General features: G+C 44.5%; 1 protein-coding gene across 1 annotated transcript in view; it reads right to left on the reverse strand.

The window, feature by feature from the left end:
- EDA (ectodysplasin A) overlaps positions 1–8,589 on the reverse strand; it is a 193,180-nt gene that overhangs the window by 88,893 nt on the left and 95,698 nt on the right. The window lies entirely within an intron of this gene.

Here is an 8,589-nt window from a genome sequence, read left to right on the forward strand (position 1 = left end):
CTCAGGTACAGAAAATGCTGGGGCCCAAGAGGGCCTCAGGCAGGCCAACAAGAAGTGAATTTTCCCCAGGCAGGAGATGAGCTTCCCTATCTAGTCCCATGTGTGGGAGGATGCCTCCTTTCACTTGTTTTTTCTTCTTCCTTCCACAATACCAAACCTATTCTTGAGTTTGTTGTGCTACCTTCCATCCTCCTCACACCCAAGGGGACCTTCCTTGAAAACTGTATCATCAGAGCAAAGAAAGGCTTCCATAGTCTTCCAGTCTGTGGCTTCAGATGGATGTTTTCTCTTGGTTTGGCTCTTTGAGTTTCTAGCTCCTCTCTCTTACGACCACTGCTATCTGGCTTTTCTTCTCCAAAATAAATTCATCGGATTCTGTCCAGGGAACTGTCGCCTTGCTTGACCTGTCCTGTCTGGTTGGCTAGAGGGGGTCCAGCCCTGATCTGGTCCCAGACTTGGCAGAAGAAGCGGCTTGCCTCCAGTCTTCTTGGCAGAGCTGAGACTCTAACCTTGGCCTCTATTAGTCTGGGCTGTGAAATTGGCCCCAACAGATTCTTGGGCATGTCTCAAACAAAAATCATTTCTTCAGGGCACAATAGAGGCAACCAAGGAAGGAGCATGCGAGGGTGCTTGTGGTGTGTGCATGTGGCATGTGCTCACATACACACACACACACAACCCCTCACACACCAACACACACATCCTCACCCTCTCCCCCCCCACACACACACTCTCTCTCTCTCTCTCTCTCACACACACACAGACACCTTCACATACCCTCACTCAAATACATACTCACACATACTCCCTCACTCACACACATCATACACACAGACACACAAAGCCTGTTGAAAAACCTCGCTCATTTCTAAATGCTGTGAGTCTCCTCCTTCACTAGGGAGAGAGCCAGGCAGATGTGTGGGCTACAGCTACAGTCAGCCCGTGGGGCCCAGGCAGAATGAAAGTCCTGAAGGTTACATCCCATCACAGGCTAGAATTGAGGAGGAGGAGGAAGGAAGACAAGGACACCAATACCTATGACCCATGAAGAGTGCTGGTTCAACAAAGATTCATGTTGGAGTCATTAAAGAGAGAAGGTAGAGCCAGATTTGAAAGAGCCTCAAATGACAGGATCAGGGGAGCGATGGGGAGCTATCAAAGACTTTGATATATGATCAGAGCAGGTCAGTAGGGATTTTGCTCCTTGGGCAACTCTGTGGACTTCGAAGTCAGCAGGAAGCTCAATCAGGAGGGTATTCCAAGAGAAGGGAGGTGAGGGCCTAAGTTGGGGTGGGGGTGGGGGGGTGGGAGGGTGGCAATCAAGAGAAGGGTGTGTCCATACTTTCCCATTGATGATTTAAGGCACCTATTTAGAATTCCACTGAGTGAATCATCATAATGTGAGGGAAACCTGTCCAGTAGTGACAAGTCTGCATCACCCACTTCTTGGCCTGGCTGGGGTTCCAGCAGCCAGATCTCATCTGCATTCCTATCTCTAAGAGATGATTCTTTGCAGTCAACAAGACGATTATGTTCAAGAGATTTCCTAGGCAGATAGAGAAGGAAGCCCTGTCAGTAGCTGAAGAGCACAGCCATTTTCCAGATTTCCAGGGTCTCTAACTCCCCCCAAACAAAAATAGGTAAGTGGTTCCCCCCTCCCTGTGGGATGGCAAGTTTCAGAAGCACTGCCAGATAATGGGCTGCAGGAGAGTCCCCTAATCAGCTTCCTCAGGAGCCTCAAGGAAAAGTGACTCTCCAGGATGCAGGTACCCAAAGGCTATGGGGGCCTTCAAAGGATGAGCAGCTGCCAGCATCATCCCCTTCAGGCACAGGGGGCACCAGGCCATCTTCCTACCCCCACACAATCAGTGGCTCATCAACTGCCTCAAGGATGAGATCCAAAGACCTTAGTCTGCCATTTAAAGTTGGGCAGCTATGGGACAGTCAAAAGAGCCCTGAATTAGAATCAGGGGACACAGGTTTGGATAACCATTGGCTCATCTTGGACAAATCTCTGAATCTTCAGGGGTCTCTGTTTTCTCACTTTCAAATGAAGGCTGGATTAAGGTTTCTCCCACCTCCAACTTAGAGATCCTTCAAGAAGTTGCAATGCAGATGCATTTCAACAGGAAAGATTTCAACAGGGTCACAGGGCAGTCCCACACTCCCCAGAGCTGGTACCAGCATCTCTCCCATTGAGCAAAAGCCAGAATGACTCTGGTTTTCCAACATTTCCTCAGCTTGGTTTCTCTGAGCCCAACTCAACTAGCAAAGGAAACTGAGGCTTGTCAATTTAGCCAATAAGAATCAACTCTGGGGCAGCTCCCCCTGCCCCATGATTGTTATGTTTCATAGAGTACTGTATAGATTCAGACAGGCATACAGAACTGGACCCATTGCTTTTTTCTCTTCACACAGAATCGATAAAATAACCACTGGGAATATCTATCCCAGATGGAGCCTCCAAGCTATCTCACTTGTCTTCTCTCACATTTTCTTTTGCTTACATTCCAGCAAAACTGCCCTACCTACCATTCTCTAATTTTACTGTGTTCTCTCCCACCTTAGTGAGATCACCAAGACCAGACCTCAGCTCCGATGAAATCCTGGAAAACCTAGCTCACAGGTGGAAGAGGCACTAACTGCTATTCCCTTGGGCAATCTTCCTTATAGCTCTGGACTTCAGTATGCTCATCTGGAAAAATAAGGGGATTGGTCCCTCACATGCTAATCCCTTACTGGAGGCTTTCCTGATCTTCTCCCCACCCAAGTCTGCTGGAGCCCTTTTCCTAAGCAGTGCCTTGATCCCCTGACCCATCACAGACTCCCTTAGTTGTTCTATCTCCTCAATCTCAGACTGCTTTACATTTTTGGTTTAACAATCCTTCTAGGCAGTCACTATAAGGGATCTCAATATATCATAATTCTCTTGAAATGCTATTGAAATATGGTTCTTCAAATAGTTCTGGAACCTCCAGAACCAAGCATGGGTCTTGGAGATTCCAGTCAACCTGGAGCTGAGTGTGATTGGCCCCAACTGTAAGTGTGTAAGTAGGTGGGATAGGGATAAGAGTAGAGCAAAGAAATCCATCCATCTATGCAAGGAATCAGGGGTCCTTAGAAGCTGCTCTGTACTCCTACCCTCCAATTTCCCACCAACTTTGCACACTTGCTTAGGCTGGTCTCAGATGACAGACAGACACACAGGCTGGCAGTGTATGGTGCCAGAGGACCTGGGCTTGAATCCCAGTTAGGCCCCTTCCTACCTCAGTGATCTTGGTAAAAATCAAAGATTTGGATTAATTTGGCCCTGTGGACCCAGCCAGCTCTAATTCCCCAATCCTATGTTCTCACGGTCATGGCTTTTCCAACTGGATCTGACCTACCAGCCTTGGTGTCACAACCTTCTGGACACCAGGCTCACCCCCATGCCTCAAGAAGTCCACCAAGGGTAGATGACATAAGGAAAGACAACTCAACAATTGCTAGAGCCAAATTTCAAGTGTTTCAGCCCCTGGGAGTCAGGTTGAGTGGTGGCGAAGACACTAAACACAATTTGACCCACTTGTGCAGTCCTTAGGTGAGACTAAATTCAGGTCTGAATGAAAGGCACACAGCTTGTCATCAGTAGACCTGGGCTAGGACCTAAGCAAGTATGTGGGACCTGGACCAAATTGCTTGCCTTCTCTGGGCTGTGGTTCCCTCCTTTGTAAAATGAAAGGATTAGACTGGTCTTCTAAATCTGTGATCTGACAATTGTGCTCCAACAGCCTAGCTATGGTGATGCAGGACCTCCAAAGTCACCTCTTCCTTTATCCACCCCTCCTTGGCCTCTCTTGTGATCTCTTCCCCTGAGCAATTGACATTTTCTCAATTGTTTAGGTCTGCCTTTGTGTGAAAAGTGTTTTGTAATTGTGTTCAGATAATTTCTGGGTTTGTCTTAGGAGGTAGATTCCCAAGTATTTTCTGGTGTCTATAATTAATTTAAATGGAATGTCTCTATCTCTTGCTGTTGAGCTTTATTGGTCAGATTTTTGTGGCTCATGATTTATGTGGGTTTATTTTATATCCTGCTACTTTGCTAAAGTTGCTAACTGTTTCAAGGTGTTTTGTAGTTGATTTTCTAGGAGTCTCTAAGAATGCCATCATATCATCAACAAAGAATGAGTTTTGTTTCCTCATTGCCTATTCTGATTCCTTCCATTTCTTTTTCTTCTCTTATTACTTAAGCTAACATTTCTAATACTATTTTGAATAGTAATAGTCATAATGGGCATCCAGATCTTATTGTAAATGCTAGTAGTTTATCCCCATTACAGATAGTGTTTGTTGATGCTTTTAGATAGATATGGCTTCTCAGTTTAAGGAAAACTCCATTTATTCCTATGCTCTCTAGTGTTTTTTAATAGGAATGGGTGCCTTCATTGGGTTTTCACTGGGCTTTTCTCTGCTGTTTCTCCTGCTGCCAGATCTGTCCCCCAATGCCAGCTGTTATTACCTTCTCCTCCTAATTCTTTCACATTTTTATAAGTAGAAGTGCTGAAAGTCTTAGTGTAGCTTTAAGTTATTAAAGCCTCAAAATCATTTTTGAGAACACACACACACACACACACACACACTCACTCACACAATCTATGTTTTTGTTGAGTCACTTCAGTTGAGTCTGACTCTTCATGACCCCATTTGGGGTTTTCTTAGCAAAGAAAATTGAATGGATTTGCTGTTTCCTTCTCTAGTTCCTTTGACAATGTAGAAACTAAGGAAAATAGGGTTAAATAATTTGTCCAGGGTCACACAGTGACTAAGTCGTCTGAGGGCAGATTTGAACTCAGGTCTTCTTGATTCCAAGCCTGGCACACTATCTGCTGTGCCATCTAACTATATAATTCATACATATATTCAGAGAGAGAGGTTAACATTGAGAATCACTTTGGGGCTGCTCATTCATTCTTTTTGCATCCCCAGGACCTCACACATTGTACTTGCTTGATAATTACTTGTTAAAAATTCATTTGATTTGATTTTTTGCCTAACTGCTCCTTCTTAGCCATCTTGACATGATTGCCATCTGTCATATAGATGGTATCGGTGTCCAGCGGGCCTCAGCCCTGGGTCCTCTTTTCTGCTCTCTCAAGTTTCTCTTGGTGACCTCATCAGCTTCCACGAGTTGAATTCTGCAGATGACTCCCTGGTCTGATCTGTCTGCTGGGAATTTAATTCCGAGCCTCTTAAACACCTTGAAGTGGCTGGCCCAAATAGAACTCATTTGCTTCCCTTAGAAGTCCATTCCTTTTCCAAACTTCCTTGTTTCACACCTCTAGTCACCCTCAACTCCTCCCTTCCTGACTCACAGTATCAATAATCTAACATTATTACTTCTTGCTTAGACAATAGTGGGATCAAATGGTTCCAACAGAGGTGGTCAATTCTCTGTCCATAGTGAACAGATGGCCTTTGGGAAGTGCCAGCAGAGAGCATTACTTGACCTGAACCCTTTCCTCTGCTGGCACTGTCTTCAAAAAGCTAGAGCCACCTTTATGCCACCATGAGTTTTTGAGGGAAATGGAAAGAAACCCAATGTGCCATAGGGTCCAAAGTTTCCCATTTCAGTCACCAAAGATGACTAAGTGTACAATTCCATTCATTTCTCTCCAGAACTCTTTCAAAAAAGCAGGACTCAAATCCAGTGGTTCCAGTCAGGACCCCTTTACAAGCTGTGAAAAATTCCCCCTTCAAAGAGGAAAGATCAAAAGCAGTAGGCTTGATAAGGAGTCACTAGAGGAGGGGAAGCTGCTGGTTTCTGAAAATGCTTCAAGAGGTTATGATTTAATGTCAGAAGACTTGGGCTCTGATGAAAATCATACATTGAAAAGCTGGGAAGAACCAACCAAGCTGTCTATAAGGCTAAAAGCCATTCCTTGGTAAGTGGTCAAAGCATGGGACTAGTTTTCAAAGAAGGAAATATAAGTTCTCAACTACCATATAAAAAAGAGGGGCAATAGCACCAAGAATCAAAGCAAAGTACATCAAAGAACTCTGAGGCATGGTCTCCTCTCAAGCATGGCAAAGGGGATAAAAGATGGAAAAAGTCAACACTGGAGGGACTAAGTGAAAGCAAACACAACCTAATCATACATCCCCTTTGAGTCATTGATCCCATGGTCTGATTTATAGTCCAAGGACACTGACAGAAAGGACCCATATATACCAAAAATATTCAGAGCAGTTCTGTTAATAATTGTTGCTCATGGAATCTGATTGGTTCATAAGGAAATCATACTCTAATGTCAGAGGAATATGAAAGGACTTCCAAAGTAAGCATACTATGTTCAATGATACAAATGAAGAGCACACCAGGAGAGCAACAAACAACTCAGTTCCAAGAGACTGGTGGATGTTGGGTCTCAATTACTCAAGTTAAATCTGCCAGTCTCAATCCCTACATTAGGTAGGTTTATTTCACTTTTTGTGGTTCGGTGCATGATACACCAAGACAAAATATTCCAATGAAAGAAAAATTTCCACTGAATTTGGAGCCAGAGCAGTTGGGTGCAACTCTCAATTTTGTTCTTTCCAAACTTCCCCTCTCTGGGACTCAGTTTCCTCCCTGACTAAAGTGAGGAGGCCTAGGATCCCATCCAGCTCAAAAGCTTACAATTTTAGAAACAAAGATGGGTTTTCTCTGTCTGTCCATTGATCTAGCCATTTCTGAGATCTTGTCCCATAGGGACTACCAATGGATGGACTTCAGGCACCAATGACTAGGTCTGCAAACTGTAACATGAACCCAGTTCAGGTGGCCAAACATCACTGTGTCTCCCCTCCTCTACAAATCCATCACAGGTGCATTTCTAAAGCAAAGAAGGGAAGGAGAACAAAGCATTATGGTGGCCCAAGACATGCTCTCTCATTGGCTCCTTCTTGCTTTATGCATCATGCCAGCTGCCAACGTCCTAACCTTGGATCTTCATGCCACTATCTTTCTTGGGGTCTGCTCTTGGTCTCCTAATTCCTCCCCTTCAACTACTCTTTTTTTTCTTTTTAGATTTTTTCAAGGCAATGGGGTTAAGTGGCTTGCCCAAGGACATGCAGCTAGGTAATTATGAAGTGTCTGAGGCCGGATTTGAACTCAGGTACTCCTGACTCCAGGGCTGGTGATCTATCCACTGCGCCACTTAGCCGCCCCTTCCTTTCCATTACTGTTATGTCTATCATTTATTCCCCAAATCTTGAATTGCTTATAGGGGCTGCAGAGCGAAAAGCAAAGCAGTCCCTGATCTCCAAGACGTAGATCCAAGAAAGACCAGGAAAGATTCATGTCAGAAAAGAAGGATTCTTGAGCTGAGCTTGGAAGGAAGTTGGGAGTTCTAAGAGACTGAGAGATGAAGGGGGAGCTCTAGGCAGGCAGGCAGTAGAAAGGCTGAGAAATGGGAAATGTGGCATGTGAGGAACAGGAAGGGTTATGGCAAAAGGTGAGAATAGGCAAAGGGGAACTGAAGAGGTAGGTTTAAGCCAGGTGTAAACACAAGAGGTATTTAAATTTGATCCTAAGGGGAGGGGGAGCCATCAGAATGGACTGAGCAGGGAAGCACCATGGTCAGATTGAAGTTCTAAGAAAAATCATTTTGGCCATGATTAGAAGGATGAATTGGAGAGGAAAGAGATTGGAAGAAGGGATGTCAGTTAGAATGCTATTGTAGCAGGCTATGAGGGAAGTGATGAGGATCTGGATTAGGGGGAAAGCTATAGGAATGGAGTGAAGAAGCCATTTATGAGGGCTATTGGGGAAGTAGAATCAGCAACAAGACTAGACAAGTGATTCCATGTGGAGGTTAAGAGAGAAGAGTCAAGGACAATGCTGAGGTTGCAATTCTTGATTATTGGCAGAATGGTTGTACCATTAACAAGTAATAGGGAAGTTCAGAAAAGGGTTTAGCTTAGAAGAAAAAAGAAGTGAGAATAACTAGCAAAGGAAACCAAAAAGTGCCCAAACAGGGAGAAGGATCAAGAAAGGAGAAAAGAGAGTGACTGACAGTGGTAAAGGCTGTAGAGAGGTCAAGGAGGATGAAGACTGAGAAAAGGTCACCAGATTGAGCAATTGAGAGATTCTTGTGGACTTTTGGAGAGAGCTATGTCAATCCAGTGGTGAAGTCTCAAGCTAAGCTGGAAAGGACTGAGAAGTAAACAAGAAGAGAGGTGGTGGAGGTACAGAGTACAGGAGTCTGGCTGTGAAAAGGGAGAGATTTGGAGAGTGATAACTTGAGGGTATGGATGGTTAGGGTCTAGGACTACTTAGGGTGGGATGCATGGGATGAGGAGAGGAAGGAAGAGGACGGAGAGGGAGAGAGGCAAAGGGAGAGAGAGAGAGAGGCAGAGAGAGACAGAGAACACACAGAGACTATAATAAAGGAGAGAATGAGAGATAATGTTAAGGACCTTTGAGATTTATAACAGAGGAGGATATATATTAAACATCTAAATTTATATTTATAGGTATATATTTATAGATAAATAGCACAGTGGCTAGAGTACTGGATATGAAGTCAGGAAGATGAGGTTGAATCCTGCCTCAGCCAAGTACTCATCTGT

Source organism: Macrotis lagotis, chromosome X (assembly GCF_037893015.1).
Source record: "Macrotis lagotis isolate mMagLag1 chromosome X, bilby.v1.9.chrom.fasta, whole genome shotgun sequence".
NCBI lineage: Eukaryota > Metazoa > Chordata > Mammalia > Peramelemorphia > Peramelidae > Macrotis > Macrotis lagotis.